Source organism: Mixophyes fleayi, chromosome 1 (genome assembly GCF_038048845.1).
Source record: "Mixophyes fleayi isolate aMixFle1 chromosome 1, aMixFle1.hap1, whole genome shotgun sequence".
Taxonomy (NCBI): domain Eukaryota; kingdom Metazoa; phylum Chordata; class Amphibia; order Anura; family Limnodynastidae; genus Mixophyes; species Mixophyes fleayi.
In genome coordinates, this window is record NC_134402.1 from 113,982,369 (window position 1) to 113,998,528 (window position 16,160).

A 16,160-nucleotide genomic window follows, 5' to 3' on the forward strand; every position below is an offset into this window, starting at 1 on the left:
GCTGGGATCTTACCTAAATAAGGGATAAATTAATTATGTAAGAAGGGAGTCCAGGGGGCAGATTCAATCAGCATTGAAGTGCAACTGGACATCATCTCAAAGTCTGCCTGACCACCTTGCCCGTTAATACGGTACAGAAATCTCTGGTCATTTTTCCTTGCACGTCTATGGAACGTGAGCAAAAATGAGCAGAGATTTTAGATATGTTGTCTCTGCGGAATGTACCGCAGACACATCGCGTCACCCTGTGGCTAATTGAATTTGCCCCTATGAATAGGGTAGAGGCAAAGGACAAATAGGCACACAGTTTCCACACTGGAACTAAGCTACCAGTACCAACTTCAGCATCTTGTCAATTAACCAACTCCTTTTGTCAATTGTCATTTCAAGTATATTATAACCAACATCCAATTAACCAAAATCATTTCTAGGGACACTGTACTGCTAAGAACCTAATCACACAAACCTTGGTTCACTACAACCTTGATTACGTTATGTTCATTAATACCTACTATAATGCCATTGTTTGCATGTTATATGCTCATTTTCAATAAATATTAACTTATAAAATATTGGGCATTTGGTAATTTTTCAAATTTTCACGAACAAATACTTAAAACCTTTTGCTATTGTAAACATGTCTGGTAAGTGCAGTGCAAAGGTTGTTTGTCATTTGCATATTGTGCAACATTCTGACAAAACACTATTCTCTCTTGTTTACTTGACACTGTTACATTATATTTGCAAATAAATATGGTATTGTGACTTTCGCATTTATAACTAACAGTGTTAAGTGGCATATCTTTAGTTGGGCATAAGTATACATATTTGTAGATGATGTAGAAATACTACTGTATTTGAGTTGACTTGAGATGCATGCAATTCAAAATACACATGTAACAACTAACAAATGTTTACGTGTATATTCGAAAAGTCAATATATTAATACAAATTGTTGCAGTTTTGGAAATAAGCTATCTAAACTGAGTTCAATCATGTCAGTGGATAGTGTAGATCTCCTAGATATCACTGAGAGGTACAATGATAACAATGACTGGAACACGATTAACATGACTATACCCTATTTTGAAAAGACAGAGTAGTATAAAGATGAGGTGGAGTTGCTTTATTTGTAAAGAATGAGATGGAAGCAACTTTAATGCAGAGTACTGCAGACAGGATTGAGAGTGTTTGGGTAACTAGTGAGAGGTTTTTCAAATAGAAATAATGTATAGACCGCCAGGACAAGATTAAGCATGGCATAGATTATTAATAGAATGCAATGTCACTGAAACAAGAAATGATAATTAAGGGAGGTATCAATATGCATAAAATGGACTGGAATCTGCCAATTGCTAAATAAGCCAGAAACTCATGACATTGTGGATGGCTTGTGTGGGGCATCAAAAAATCAGTTCGGGAACCAACAAGTATTCTTATGTCTAGTTTTCAGGACTGCAGATGTAGTATCAAATGCATATAGTGGAGAGACCCTTGGGTCCAGTGATTTGTAATCTATTGGTCAGCGTGGTTGTATATACAGGTAGCAGAACGGAATCAAAACAAATGTTTTAGATTTAGAAAGGTTACATTTAGTCAAATGATAAATCATGTGCGTGATTAAAACATTTCATCCATTTCTGCCAAGCATAAAAAATATGTATATATTTTCTCGAACACAGATTTCAGTAATAGTTTCTTAGTTACTGTCTATATATTCCCATTTTTTCCAACACAGTGATTTAACTAGGTAAAACTGTGCCAGTCTTGCACGCAACAGGTGCCATGAGAAATTGACTTTACGTTATTTCATCTGTTAATTAAAAATCAGATGTTATAATGGTTAACTGTGCAATACCTATTGTAATAATCTAAAACATATTAAAATGCATTGCTTTCTTAAAGCTGGCTTCTGTTAAAATCCCGCTGTGTCTCTGAGGAACCTGCACCAAGGACACACGTAGACAAGATAAACACAGTAAATGGAATGAAAAACTGATTTAGTATAATGTACTGCATAAATAACCTTGATTCTTGCCTGTTGTCAGCGAACAATTAGATACTGTAGATGCATAATCACACAAGAAAATCTTCAGGCATGAATAGTATGTTTATTACAAAAATGCCGTTTTACTTAAAATTAGAAAGTGTTAGAGAGAGAGCAAACAAAACAATTTCAGTGGTGACCCTTTGATATCAATCCCTAGGGCTCATCAATTTAGACATAAATTAATGCTGCTTTTCATCGTGTTAAAATAATTACAGATCTGCCTCACAAACTCCAGGGAAATCCAAGTCGGGAATGTAATGTTGGTTAATAAATTCAATAGCGTTAACTCCTCAAGTTTTGAAAGTGATAACACATCGGTGAATCTATAGTTTATATTCTTAGATGTTATATGATTTTAGCAGTAAACCATTATCTTTATTTATAACCGTGAATCATGTTATTGTAACAAACAAAACAATCTAACATAATTTGTATGTCAGTTGAAAAATAACAGTTGTAATTATAAAAAAATAAAAATAAATACAAATAAATAGTTGTATTGTGGCCAGAATTTCACACCACCATCACATACAATTTGAGCACACACAGAAACGTTCCAAATGTCTATTTTTTTGGACCTAAATCCCCCTGCCTCGCTGTCCTTCCAATTATTTTTTTGGCCTGTATGGATGCACTTCGGTTGTTTCCTAAAAGTGTCTAATTAACATCAAAATGAGATATTTTCATGATATTGTGGTTCTTGTAGTTGTATATAGGCCAGTTACGTAAGCACACTCTGTCTACCCACCTTCTTTTAGCAATAGGAACTAAAAGCTTACAAGCTCTATTTGCTTACACATAGACGACAGAGTAAACACTGAAATCTTCTAAACTCTATGAACATCGCCTGCAGCATTTGCAGAGCTTATCAGTAGGAGTGTGCCAGAAAATCTGAGTATAGAAGATCCTATTATGTGAAAAATATCTAGGTCTCATTTACATTTTGGATTAAGGCAAAAAAAAAAAAAAGGTAACAAATTTGCACTTTTTCAAAACCAGGTTGCACTGCATTATCTCTAAAATGCAGTATAAAAATAAAGCTGTCATGCTGGCAAAAGCAGCAAGTATTTTCCCTGCGTGCAAAACTAAAATTATTTGAACACCTTGCATTGCAGCATGGTTTGTCCGGGAGCAAATATGCTTCCTTTTTTCCTTGCTTCTAACTAAAGGAACCTTCATGATTAATACATGGGTTTATAAAGTGCATGTATATCACTAGCCTAAGTTCATGTGCTTGACTCTGAATGCAAGAAAATTGGTATATTTTAGATCTTCAGTGTTTGGCAAATTTAAATGTGTGGAGGTAGAGTAACATTTCAATACATTATGACATTCTAAATGGTGGGTGGGTGGGGGCTGCTTGACAATAGACCAAGACAGACATGTCTTCATAGTGATCTGCATCCAGCACCATTGAATTCACTTTAATCATTGGCTCCTCTTCCCTAAAATCCTCTCTCAACATTGGACAACAGAAATAACTTTATTTGTCTGCCGAGTTCCGAATCCTAGTTCTCACCTCTAGCAATCAGTGCCAAATCTATGGCCTCCAGAAAGTGAGATGAGCATCTCAACACCCTTGCTTGGTTTCTATCAATATAAAATGTTATCATCAGTACCAGAAGCTCCCCTGTCCCAGCGGGAGCTATTCACACTGGCTGGCATCCGAGGCCTTCACCCCATTCCTGGATCCACCCACTGTGACAAAGTATGTCAATATTGTACAGCCTGGTAGCAGCAAGATACAGCTCAGCTGCCTCCCTTCATCCAAGGTTCATCTTTTCTGATATTTCCTTACACCATCACAGGGCTGCCTTCAAGGAATCCACTGCCTTACATTAGTATCTGTGACTGCAAATGCTCTGACACCGCATCAGCAAGAGACTTCTCTTCTCAAGGACCACACATTAATTAGAGCAGTCTCTTACTCCAATACAATTATCCCTCATTATCTTGCTATTTGCTGAACAGGAGTGAATCTCCTTTTATTTCTTGGGTATATAAATATTTGGAGTGAACTGATTTACCTCATAGGAAAAAAACACAATAAAAGGAGTATAAACAGTTATTTATTTTGTCAATTTTATATATAATTTGTTGGGGGGAACAAATGTAAAATATTTTTGTTCTGCATTATGAAATTGTAATCATTGCGTCTTTTGCTAGCATAATTGTCAGCTGAGAAACCGTGAAATTCATTGAGAAATGCAGTTGTTGCATTTGTAGTTATATATTTCCATTGTAGAACCAAAAAAAATAAGGAAAACAATAACTTTTATAGTGATATTTTCACTTGATGTGATATTGTCATTTATCACAAATATAGGACAGTATGTGCTTTGATAGAAAATATTTTAATTAGCTTACAGCCTGACCTTTGTATTATCATCATAGAAATCACAGAAAGGATGAATGGAACATTTCTGTTACTTGTCAGGCCATTTATAAAAAGCTTACATTGTAATTTAAAAAGAACAACAGTCTAGTACATAATTGTAATATATATGTACATGCACATACTTCTTGACTGGCTTACGTTTCCAGCTATTGGCATTGGTGAGATATATTGAAACTGATGCAGAGTTAATTGCGCTCCAAATAACAGGTCCAGAGAGTGTTCACTAGAAAAAGAGGCGATGGCGGGCATATGCAATGCTACATCTATTGCAAGATGTGCACCAATAGTATATGCGCCTGTTTTACGCCAGGCATATATCAGCTACACTTACACCTATGATTATAACACATTTTTGCTTGCAAAATACATATTCATTATTAGTTTTCTCCAAAACTTTCAAAAACCTCTCTAAAACAGGACTCTGGGTCTTTTATATGTGAAACATTTCTTTGCGCACAAAACAATAATATATGCAAATGCAAAGAAGAAAGCACCTATCAGTGGATCACTCACACAGCTAATCACAAATGGTATGCAATTTCTGTTGACTGTCAACATCATCATCTGCAATATTGCACGTGTCCCTGACCATCTGGAAATGATATGGCTTGGACAAGTGTATATGCATCTGTGTCTTGGTCTGCATCTTTTTGCAAATTGTGCATTTGCCCTTACTGTACTGAGCCTACGTTAGATCGTCCCAGGCACTTGAGTCTCTCCAAATGCAAGCGGGCATAAGTGCTAGTATAATACAAATCTGCATAGGCACATATGCATGCTGCCACTTTTCTGGGCATGTGCAGAGCGTTTTCACACCACATATGCTGAGCAAATTGTCCTAGTACTCACTCTGCATTAGCTCCATTGTACTTAGAAAAATGGTATTTCATTATACTCTTCAGATCCTTGTTCACGGGAAGTGGTTGTTGATAAGTAGTCAATAAAATGGTAGTTCTTCCGCAGGGAGCTGATGTTTGCAGTCAGAATATGACCCAAGTTTTCTTTTAATAACAAAGGTCCTTTGCTTAACAGCTTTCTATCCGGCATCTTACTTAAAGGTTTCACACTTTTAATATTTTTTCTTTGTATTTTCAGCACTTTTGTCAAGAAATACATTAAAAGCATTATTTAACATAAAAGCATTATTAAGTTTGTTTCATCTACCAACTGCAATTTTTTTCAGAGTAGGCTTCACAAAGGGTAAGAACATTGCATCAGCGTTTTAAATGTCATATAGAAGTCCTAAAGAGGTTTCTTTCTGAAAATTATTTTCGATGGGGCCTATTTCTAAAGGTTATGTTCAATCCTATTCCATTTTCAAAACTGAAAAAATTTCAAGATGAGTAAAATGTTCAGAAATACATTGCAGTCTTGCTTTTTTAACACATGTTCTGTAAATGCAAAGGTACAATATATCAAATGTGCTACAAGCAATTGAATAAAGAACATAATATTTGCCCAACACCATATATGGTTATCCACATGTTAAAATCAACAGTCAGCTGGATTATTAAACCCCCAAAAAGCTGCTACTCTAATACTTTTAGTTATGCACAAAGATTAGTCATACCTTTCCAGTGGCGCATGCAGGGGGGGTTTCTGAGTCTCTAGAAACCCCCCCCCCTGCGCTAACTAAGTGGCCACTGTCCTATACAGCAGCCGCGGCTCTGTCAAAGAAGCGTCCGCGGCGGTGCTGTATTGTATACAGCACCGCCGCAGACGCTTCTTAGACAGCGCCACGGCTGCTGTATAGGGCAGCGCTGGCGAAACGGAGCTGCTGCGCATGCGCAGCAGCTCTCTCTGGGTTGTTTTTTTTTTTTTCGGAGGTCGGCGGGGGGAAACCCCCCTCCCCCCCGACAATCCTCCGTGCGCCGCTGCTTCCAGGGCCATCTTAACAACATTATGGGCCCCCGGGCAAAGCAGTGCACCGGGGCCCCTAGATATAGATATATAGATGTATACAGATACAGATATAGATATATAGAGATAGATAGATGTACTTGGTCAGTGACCCTTGTAGGTTTTTTTTGCACGTTTCTTTCTTTTGCAGGATTATTTATTCTCATTAAGAGCCGAGCCTATGGGGCCCCCTTGCCCGTGGGGCCCCCGGGCAGCTGCCCATCGTGCCCAATGGAAAAGATGGCCCTGATACCTTCTAATTGTTAATGATCTTTATGCAGCATATGATTCAGACAGGAAAATAAACAGCATCATTGCTTTTCTTTTGATAAAGGGACATAGTAAATTAGCAATACCAACTTAAAAGACTAACATTTAATTTGGGTCGATAGTTGTCTATCCATAGCCAATCACCTGTATGGCATATGAGTAAATTTATTCCATCAGTTTGGTTTGTTATTGGGTTGCTATTAACAATGTATTTGCTTTAAAAAAACACTTTAATTTGTAATGTAGTAATGCTAGTGGGATTTTAATTTTAACTTTGCTGACTTCCCACTTGGTGGGGATCTTGTTACTCACTATGACTAACCATAAATAAGTTGAAAATGTGAAAAAAACTGCCTTTTAATTATTTTGATTTAGGTAAAGAGATTATCAACTGTGGGACTATCCCTATTTGGAAACACCTCCCCCTTCATGTAACAATTGACCAGTCTCACACCTGGCACATCCATAGTTACCTATTCTTTCATGCTGGATAATACCATTTTCAAGCTTTAGTAGAGGAGAAGTCTTCTCTCTAAGGGGCACATCAATATTCACATAAAGTGAAAAGTAGTTTTCAATCCTTATCGCAATGATAAGGATTGAACTACTTCTCACATTTATGTACAGCCCTGCACAGAAACAGCAGTTCCGAAAAACTGCTGTTTCAGTGATAAAAAAAATCATACTTACCCCCCTCTTCGGAAGCACTGTCTTCGGGTCTTCTCTTCACTCTTCAATTGCGCATGTCCAGTTCCAAGAACTGGACATGTGCACACGGATCCCCTCTCTGTCTCTGCAACGATAGTTGCAGAGAGAGAGCGCTAAGTGACAGGGAGGGATCATGTGATCCCTCCACACATGCGCTGTCCAGCTCTGCTCTTCGGAGCAGAGCTGACAGCATTAGATTTCTTCAATTCGGATGATGTACGCCAGCTTCATGGCGTACATTAACATGACAAGTTCCCGAAAAAAATGTTTTTTCGGGACTTGTTAGATTGCGGCCAGGAGCAGTCACCATTCTGTTGAATCCATGGATCCAGCTAAGGTCCAGGCTATTTTGGATTGGGTGCAACCCAACAATCTTAAGGTGGTGCAGAGGTTCCTGGGCTTCTCCAATTATTATAGGAGATTCATTCACAACTTTGCTGACATTGTGGCTCCCATTGTCGCTCTGACCCGTAAAGGAATGGATCCAACTAATTGGTCGTCCCAAGCAGTAGCCTCATTCGAAAGCCTGAAAAAAGCCTTTGTCTCCGCTTAGGTCCTTAGACATCCGGATCCAGCTAGGACATTTGTTCTTGAGGTCGACGCCTCTGACATCGGTGCTGGTGCCATCCTATCGCAGAAGGATCCTCATACTAATCGTCTGCACCCATGTGCTTATTTCTCCCGTCAGTTCTCTTCAGCGGAGGCCAACTATGATGTCGGTAATAGAGAACTATTGGCAATCAAATGGGCCTTCGAGGAGTGGCAGCATTGGTTGGAGGGTGCTTCACATCAGATCTCTGTCATTACCGATCACAAGAATTTACAATATATACAGTCAGCCAAACGTTTAAATCCCAGACAGGCCCGGTGGGCGTTATTCTTTACCCGGTTTAACTTCCTGATCACCTACCGACCAGGCTCCAAAAATGTCCGGGCAGATGCCCTTTCCAGAAGTTTCTCGGCACACCACATTCCAGTCACTATCCCAGAGCGATTATTCCTCCTTCTGTAATCCATGCCGGGTTGACCCAAGATCTGAGTATCACACTTCAGAGATTCCAGAAATTAGCCCCTGATACTACTCCGGAGCGACGTCTCTTTGTTCCAGTCCATCTAAGGAAGGCGGTTATTGCAGAGGCGCATAACAGTAGGGTTGCGGGGCATCCTGGAATTTTCAAGACGTTAGAAATCCTTTCCCGTACAGTCTGGTGGCCATCTATGTCTGCTGACGTCAAGAGTCATGTCCTCTCATGTGAGGTTTGTGCCAGAAACAAAGTTCCTAGGATCCGCCCAATAGGCCAGTTAGTTCCTTTGGCACCACCTGCAAAACCATGGACCCACTTGTCCATGGACTTTATAGTGGATATACTGGACCTTCTGCAGGACACAATACCATTTGGGTCGTGGTGGACCGGTTCAGCAAGATGTCACATTTCGTTCCCTTACCCAGACTGCCTACAGCTCGGGATTTGGCCGTCTTATTCATTCAACATATTTTCCGGCTCCATGGACTCCCTACTGACATAGTTTCCGATCGGGGTTCTCAGTTCATAGCGCAATTCTGGAGATCTTTCTGTACCCTTCTCGGAATCAAGGTTAGTTTATCATCCGCATATCACCCTCAGTCAAATGGGCAAACCGAAAGAGTTAACCAGTCCTTAGAAAAGTTTTTACGATGCTACACATCAGAGTTCCATGATAATTGGTCTTCCTTGTTACCCTGGGCGGAATTTGCCTGTAACAATTCCTGTCATTCATCTACTAAAACTTCTCAGTTTTTCTGCAATTATGGTTTTCACCCCAGATCTAACTCCTTGTATTCGCTTAACCCAGTTGGTGTCCAGGAGATCCGTTCCACTGCAAGAGATCTCAGAGTTATCTGGAGGAAAGTACAGGCATCTCTGAAACAAGCTTCATTTGTCGCAAAAAAAAATTCGGATCGCCACCGTACCCTCTGCTCCTTCAAGGTGGGCGAGAGAGTGTGGCTGTCTACAAAAAACATAAAACTCAGACAGCCTTGCAAAAAGTTGGGCCCCAAGTTCATCGGCCCGTTCCTTATCATCAAGCAGGTTAATTCTGTCGCATTTAGGTTAAGAATTCCGGGCTCGTTGAGAATTCCCAACACATTTCACTGTTCTTTATTGAAGCCGGTATTATATCCTACTCAAATCCAGTCTTCAAATTTGCTGAGAGAAAATCAAACAGATCACCAAGATACGTTGTTCAGAAGATCTTGGATTCCAAAAAAGTGCAAGGTCAGGTGCACTTCCTAGTGCAGTGGAGGAATCGTGGGTTAGAAGAACGGTCTTGGATTCCACGGAGACAACTCGATGCTCCTAAACAGTTGAAGGAGTTCTTTAAAAAATTTCCAAGGAAACCGGGATGTCGGGGTTCCTTAACCCCTCCTCAAGGGGGGGTACTGTCATGAGCCGCGGCGGTACTCACAGCCGCCGCGGCTCACTTACTGTCGGTCCCAACGTCCCGGCCGTCACCATGACGACCGGGACGTCATTTCCTTCCAACTCCCGACCGTTGCCAAGGCAACGGTCGGACGCTTCCTCAGCGCCGTGTCCTGGCAGCCAGGCGCGCATGCGCTCTAGGGACAATCAGGCAGATTTAGCCTGTGGCTGAATTAGCAGGCATTAGCCTGCAGGTGTGGATTTCAGGGCTAAGCCCTGATTGGTCTTGCTAGGTGCTGGCAATTGGCCTACAAGTGTGGCCATGTCTAGGGGCAGGTTCTGATTGGTTGTGGGTTGTATTTAAGGCAATGAGGTCTGCTGCCTCATTGCCGGTTATAGCTTCTGTGCTCCAGTCTGCTGACCTGCTTGTTCCAGTTCCTGTTTCCTGTATCTACGTTTTGACTTCCCGTGTATGACCCTTGGCTTCGTATTTGACTTCGCTTGTGTTTCCTGTGACCCTGATCCTTGGCTCGTTTACCCATTCTGCTACTTTGCCTGTGACCTCTGACCTCAGCTTGTTCATTGTTGCTGTTACCTGCTGCCGACCTTTGACCTCTGCGTGGACCTGACTCTTCTTGCCTGGGTTCTCCCCAGCCGGTACACACTTCACGACCCTCTGTCAGTCTGCAGCCCAGTCTGTCCCCACCATCAGGGGCTCCAGTGAACACCTGACTGGCAGAGTAGACTCCGGGTTGTGTTGTGCCGGCTGGAGGGGTTCCTAACACCTTAATGACCCGTTAAAAGCACTATCGTGCTTTATTAAATATGCCCCTTTGGGACTGGAGTCATCTATGTTTGAAAAGTCAAAATAAACTGTGACGATCCATTTAGTTGCTGTTTTCAATGCACACACTCATGTTAGTATCTGAATTGAAACTCCCAGATTTACAAAAGGTGTGTTGGTGAGAAAGAAACAGTAAGGTTCCCAGAGGAGGGCCTCCCACCAAATTACTAGATGGAGATCTAAGAAAGAGGTTGTCCATTGGGGAACAACCCATTTAATATGACCAACAAACTGGAGTTTTAATAAATGTTTTTATCTGCAAACAGTTCAGCAACACCTATGCTTTAGACTGATTGCATAATATATTCTACAGTACTGTCCATTATAGAAAGTTATTGATTGTCTGTGTCCAATGAAGAAGCAGAAGAGAGCCAATAGCCAATTAGAGAACTGTATATTGTCTATTAATTGTTAATGACAGAAGCTGGTGCTTAGATTTATAAATAACATTAAATTGTGTGGGTGGTCTGCACCAAAAATGGTTTTGTCCACTAGAGCCACCTGACCGTGCTCTGTATCTATCCTCCGGGGTGGTGATGATCTATATTGTATGCTATATATCAGAGAATGAGGTTGAAAATGTCGGATGCAAAGTAGGCTACCAATGGACCAATACTTGATCCATACACAAACAGAGAGGATGATATCCTTTTTACGGCCAGAGAACGAGAATTACACAGCGCAGTCATTGGTTGAATATTCTGCTCTATTTAATGCATACCAGGTTCACATTTTTATAGTACATCTGAATAACTTGTTGATGTGCAAAAACAGTTGATGTATCACAAGATCAGTTTCCTGACAATCCTGGTGTTGTGCTTGTTCTAGCCTTATGGTGCAATTTTCCAAGAAACGTTAAGGTAGCACATTATTTGTAGAGATATAAACTGACCCACGTAAAGTGGTTTTGGATCTGGATTAGCTTCGTGCCTTGGTTTTGGCAAAACCACCCTCGTGTGTTTTGGTTTTGGATCTATATTGTTTTTAGAAAAATTGCTAAAATATGCTAAAATCACATCATTTTGCTCTTTTTTTGATCCTACATTATTATTAACCTCACTTACACTAATTTCAAGTCATTTGCAGTCAATTTTGACCACCTCACAGGTCACAATATTATTTTCATACACTTTCAAACAAAGATTGCAGCAGTTCTTGCCAGTGATAAGAAAAAGGCCGTTGTCATGCCTGAGCATAAGACCAAATTTCCACCTCTTATGTGTGCAATTATTTTTGCACAAATCATGACAACAGTTATCTAGCCATTTGTAGCATTTGTAAAGCCACACTCAGTAGAGGTAGGGATCTTAACCATCTAGGATCCTCATCCAAGTTACAGTATTTGAAGCGAGTTCATGGAAAGCTGTTGGGAAAATCAGAAACTTATGTTAAAAAAATAACAACAAGCAGTCCAGCATCATCTTCCTCCCTTCTCTCATCTAGATCCCAGCACCTGCAATCTACACGCCCTAACACCTTCCTCATCAATATCCTCACAAGTGATGGGAGTTAGTCCTGCCTCCAAGTTGCTAAGGCTAGATGACTCCTCCACTAACCATGATTCCTCTGAAGAATTATTGAGCGTTAGTCCCAGTGCTGCTACTGCTGCTGGGGGTGGATCTTCAACCCAAAAGAAGACTACTAGTAGTTTACAACAATTAACTGTTAAACAATCCTTTTCTAGAGGAAGAAAGAAAGAAAGCTGTCACCTAGACAGGATCACAGACGCCATGGGGACTATGCTAATATTAGATCTGCGTACAATATCCACTATTGATGCAGCTGGTGTTAGACAATTACTTGAGGTCTTGTGTCCCCGTTGCCAAATTCCATCACGACACCATTTTATCATCATCATCATTCATTTTACTAGAAAAGCTATTCCTCACCTCTACCAGAAGGTTAGTAAAAGTGTAATTATTGGGCTACAAAATGCCATTCAACCCACTGTGCACTTAATTACAGATATGGGGACAAGCGTAACTGGGCGAACTAAAGATTATATGACTGTGACAGTCCACTGGGTTGATGATTCGTCTTCACCAGCAGGAGCAGCAGCACTATGTACCAAAGTACGTCACATTTTTCAGAAGAAGGCTACTCTGTGTATCAGCAGCTTCACTAAGAGGCATACAGCTGACAATCTGTTACAAAAACTAAGGGATGTCATTGCAACATGGCTAATCCTGCTTGGACTCTCCTGAGGATATGTGATTTCTGCTAAAGCCACCAATATTGTTAGAGCATTACAGCGGGGGGAATTCCATCACATTTCCTGTTCTGCTCACACAATAAACTTGGTGGTTCCAAACTTTTTAAAAAATGACAATGACATGCAGGATACTTGGTATGGACCATCATTGACCTCATATTATGATATTGGCATCCTCATTTTTTGATTTAATAACAAAATTCACGATTAGAAAATATTCGTGCTGATCTAATTGTTGTTTCAAATCATCCCTGTCATTTCTGATTTATACTAATAAATTTCCCCAATTGACAATGAAAGATATTATATTATAAGAACGTAGATGATCTTTGAGGGAGAATGTATCTATTCAATAGGAGTTTGGGCGGCGTGCTTTTAGCGGTTATTAGCCGCTATTTTAACAGTTATCAATACTTTTCAGACGGGATATACGTTTCTGTTTTTTTAAATATTTCGCTAACACTGTTTTTAATAAATGTATTTTTTGTAATTTGAAGTATTATATTAATGCATATCAATAAAGCTTATTGGCATGTTTTATTATAGACAGGGCCTTTGAGTGCCCTATTAGCCACATTTTCTTTCTTTCTCTCTCTCTCTCTCTTTCTTTCTCTCTCTCTCTCTCTCTCTCTCTTTAAGACTATGCTAAGGACTAGTATTTGTATTTCAGCAATGACAATTATCAACACAGCTCTCTTTTTTTGTGTGTTACCTATATAACACAGTGGAATTGGACTGCAGAATTACATCAACCCTGTAAGGACTATTATTTCTATTTTTCTGCAATGAGATTTCACACTAGAGCTTTCCTATCTGTGTGTTACCTATATAGCACAGTAGAATTGGACTGCAGAATTATACCAACCCTGCCAGCAGCAATAGTATTTGTATTTTTATGCAAAGAGATTTAACACTGGAGCTATGGAAATCTCCTGAATGTCACTGATTACTTTCTTTAACCCTCCTCTTACAATTCAACTTACAATTCAACTTTGCCTGCCCAACTGCTCTACACTCTATGCTACCCCTTCTGTATCCCTCTCTCAAATGGCTCTAGATTGCCGTGGAGGGCGGTATTTATAGATTCCCAAATTCGCGAGATCCGAGATCCGACAATGTCACAATGACGTTTTGCCTTGTTTTCGAATCCAAAAATGCGCGAAAGTACCGAGCCAACTCGGCTCGATACTCGGATCCCCTAAGTTTGGGTGTGTTCGGTTTTCGAGGAACCGAGCCTGACCATCTCTAGTTATTTGTAATCAGCTACTTCTGCAAATGCCATCTTTACCTCTGCTTCTAACATCCTCTGCAAAACTTCTTACAAATTCTAAAATATATACATATATCACTGAGCATATTAAAATGTGAAGCATTCTAAAAGGTACACTACATTTCATATAAAATACATTGTCAGGAGGTTATCATGAAAATGATGAGTGGGATGGGGGCACAGAACCAAAAGTTTCACTCTGACCCGTCCATCTCTAGTTTATCATTAGGTGTCGGGTGCTTTCTGTCAACTGTGTCTTGGGTACTAAACATACTGGCAAGAACATGTTTTCTGTAATATGGAGCACTACTGATAAAATACACTAAATCACTTTTAAACATTGCCCATGTATTCTTCAGCACACCCATTAGCACACCCCTCCTTATTAAACTATTTGGCATTACTCCTTACAGCGACTATAGGAAGGAACATTCAGGCATGATTTTGAGTTGGCAGCAAAGAAAAGGAGCAAATTTGCAAAACCATGTTGCATTAGATAGGAAGGTAAATTTTAAATTTAAGGACAGATTTATAGTTTGGATACAGCTTGTCATAGATCAACTTTAATTTCAGTGTTAAAATAAAGCTATCATAGCATCGATAATTGACTTTTCCTTTCTGGTTTTTGGGAGTTTCTGCATACTAGCTTTTATTATACATTTTAACTGACTACTAAACGCTGAATGTAAAGTTTCAGATATCATGAATACGTCGTACATTATATTGTGTGGTGTGAATCTGAAATTCCATCACAGCTCTTTTAAAAAGTAAAGTATGACCTCCAAATTCCATTATAGATGGTTGAAGTCCCGTTCATATCCTTAGAACAGTGTCTTAATGAGATCTGATATACATTAAAAGTTGAGACTGCAATCACTGATGACATCACTGGTCCTGCTCCTGTGCAGTTGTATATGAGTCCACCAATTCACACAGATCAGTGCAGAACAAGTAGACAAGTCTGCCACTTGTACTCTGACTGTTCTGTTAATTAAGCATCTCCCTACTAACATGGCAAGTAGCTGCTGCTGAGTGAAGAAGAGCACGGTGGTCATATTTACTGAAGCATAAACTTCAATTATTTCATGTAGAATTGCAACTTAGTAATACACAGCCAATTTCAAGGTCAAATAGTGTCATTACTTTCTTTAACATTATTTCTGAAAAAAAGGCCAAATTACAAGGTTTATTATTTTAGTTTAATGTTGAGACAATGATTAGATACATTTAGCTTTATTTTTGGTTGTACCATGTGTGACATTTTCAATATGAAACGAAGATCTGAGGCGATTCCATCTCCGTAGTGCATTGATGTTCTAATAAAAAGACACAAGGGTACCACATTTTTTATACAATATGTAATTACCAATTAAGTTATATTTGGGGCAAATTTGTTGTAATTGTTTTGTTTATCTTTTTGTTTAAGTTGTTTATACAGTAACATAAACACAAAAAACACATAAAAACAAGAATTGTGTGACCCTCCAACAAAAGTGTTACTACCACCAGTGCCCATAGCCTGGACTGATAGCGGCAATTTCAGTGGTACAAACAGCATGAGGTCCCGTTAAAGAAGTTACCACCCGCACTAGGCTATTACAACTGTTCATGTATTTTTTAAGGAACAACACACCCTATTTTGTAAATAGAAATTATACAGTTAATAATAAACATCTTCCTACAAACTATATCAAGATACAGCTCTGATACAACTACATTATGGTTGAGACAAATATTGTGCTAATTCATATTGTTATGTGCGTATTGTCGCTAACCAATAACGATTGTCGAACCTCGAGTTGTGTTTCCAACGCACAAAGATTTATTCGCAAATAGTAGAATAAATATGCTCAAGCGAAGTAATAGTAAATACAGCTGTTACTTATCGCAGGCGCTCTGGATCCAGTGCAGTCATTCAATCCTGAAGTCTGGGGACACGATGTCTGCCCTCTGGATCACAAGCTGCTGCTTATATACACAATCAAATACAGTAATACAATGAAGATGGAATAGCTTGCATCTATTGGTCCAGGTCTCAGGAAGGTCCAAGGGGTCGTCATCATTGGCCAGTTCATACAAAGGAATCCAAAGGAGGGGGTCATCTCTGCAG

The 16,160-nt window shown here is 39.6% G+C and overlaps 1 protein-coding gene across 1 annotated transcript in view; it reads left to right on the forward strand.

Annotated features, from left to right (window-relative positions):
• The window catches only part of SLC7A11 (solute carrier family 7 member 11), a 135,814-nt gene that overhangs the window by 87,961 nt on the left and 31,693 nt on the right, over positions 1-16,160 (forward strand). The gene's annotated exons all lie outside the window — the stretch shown is intronic.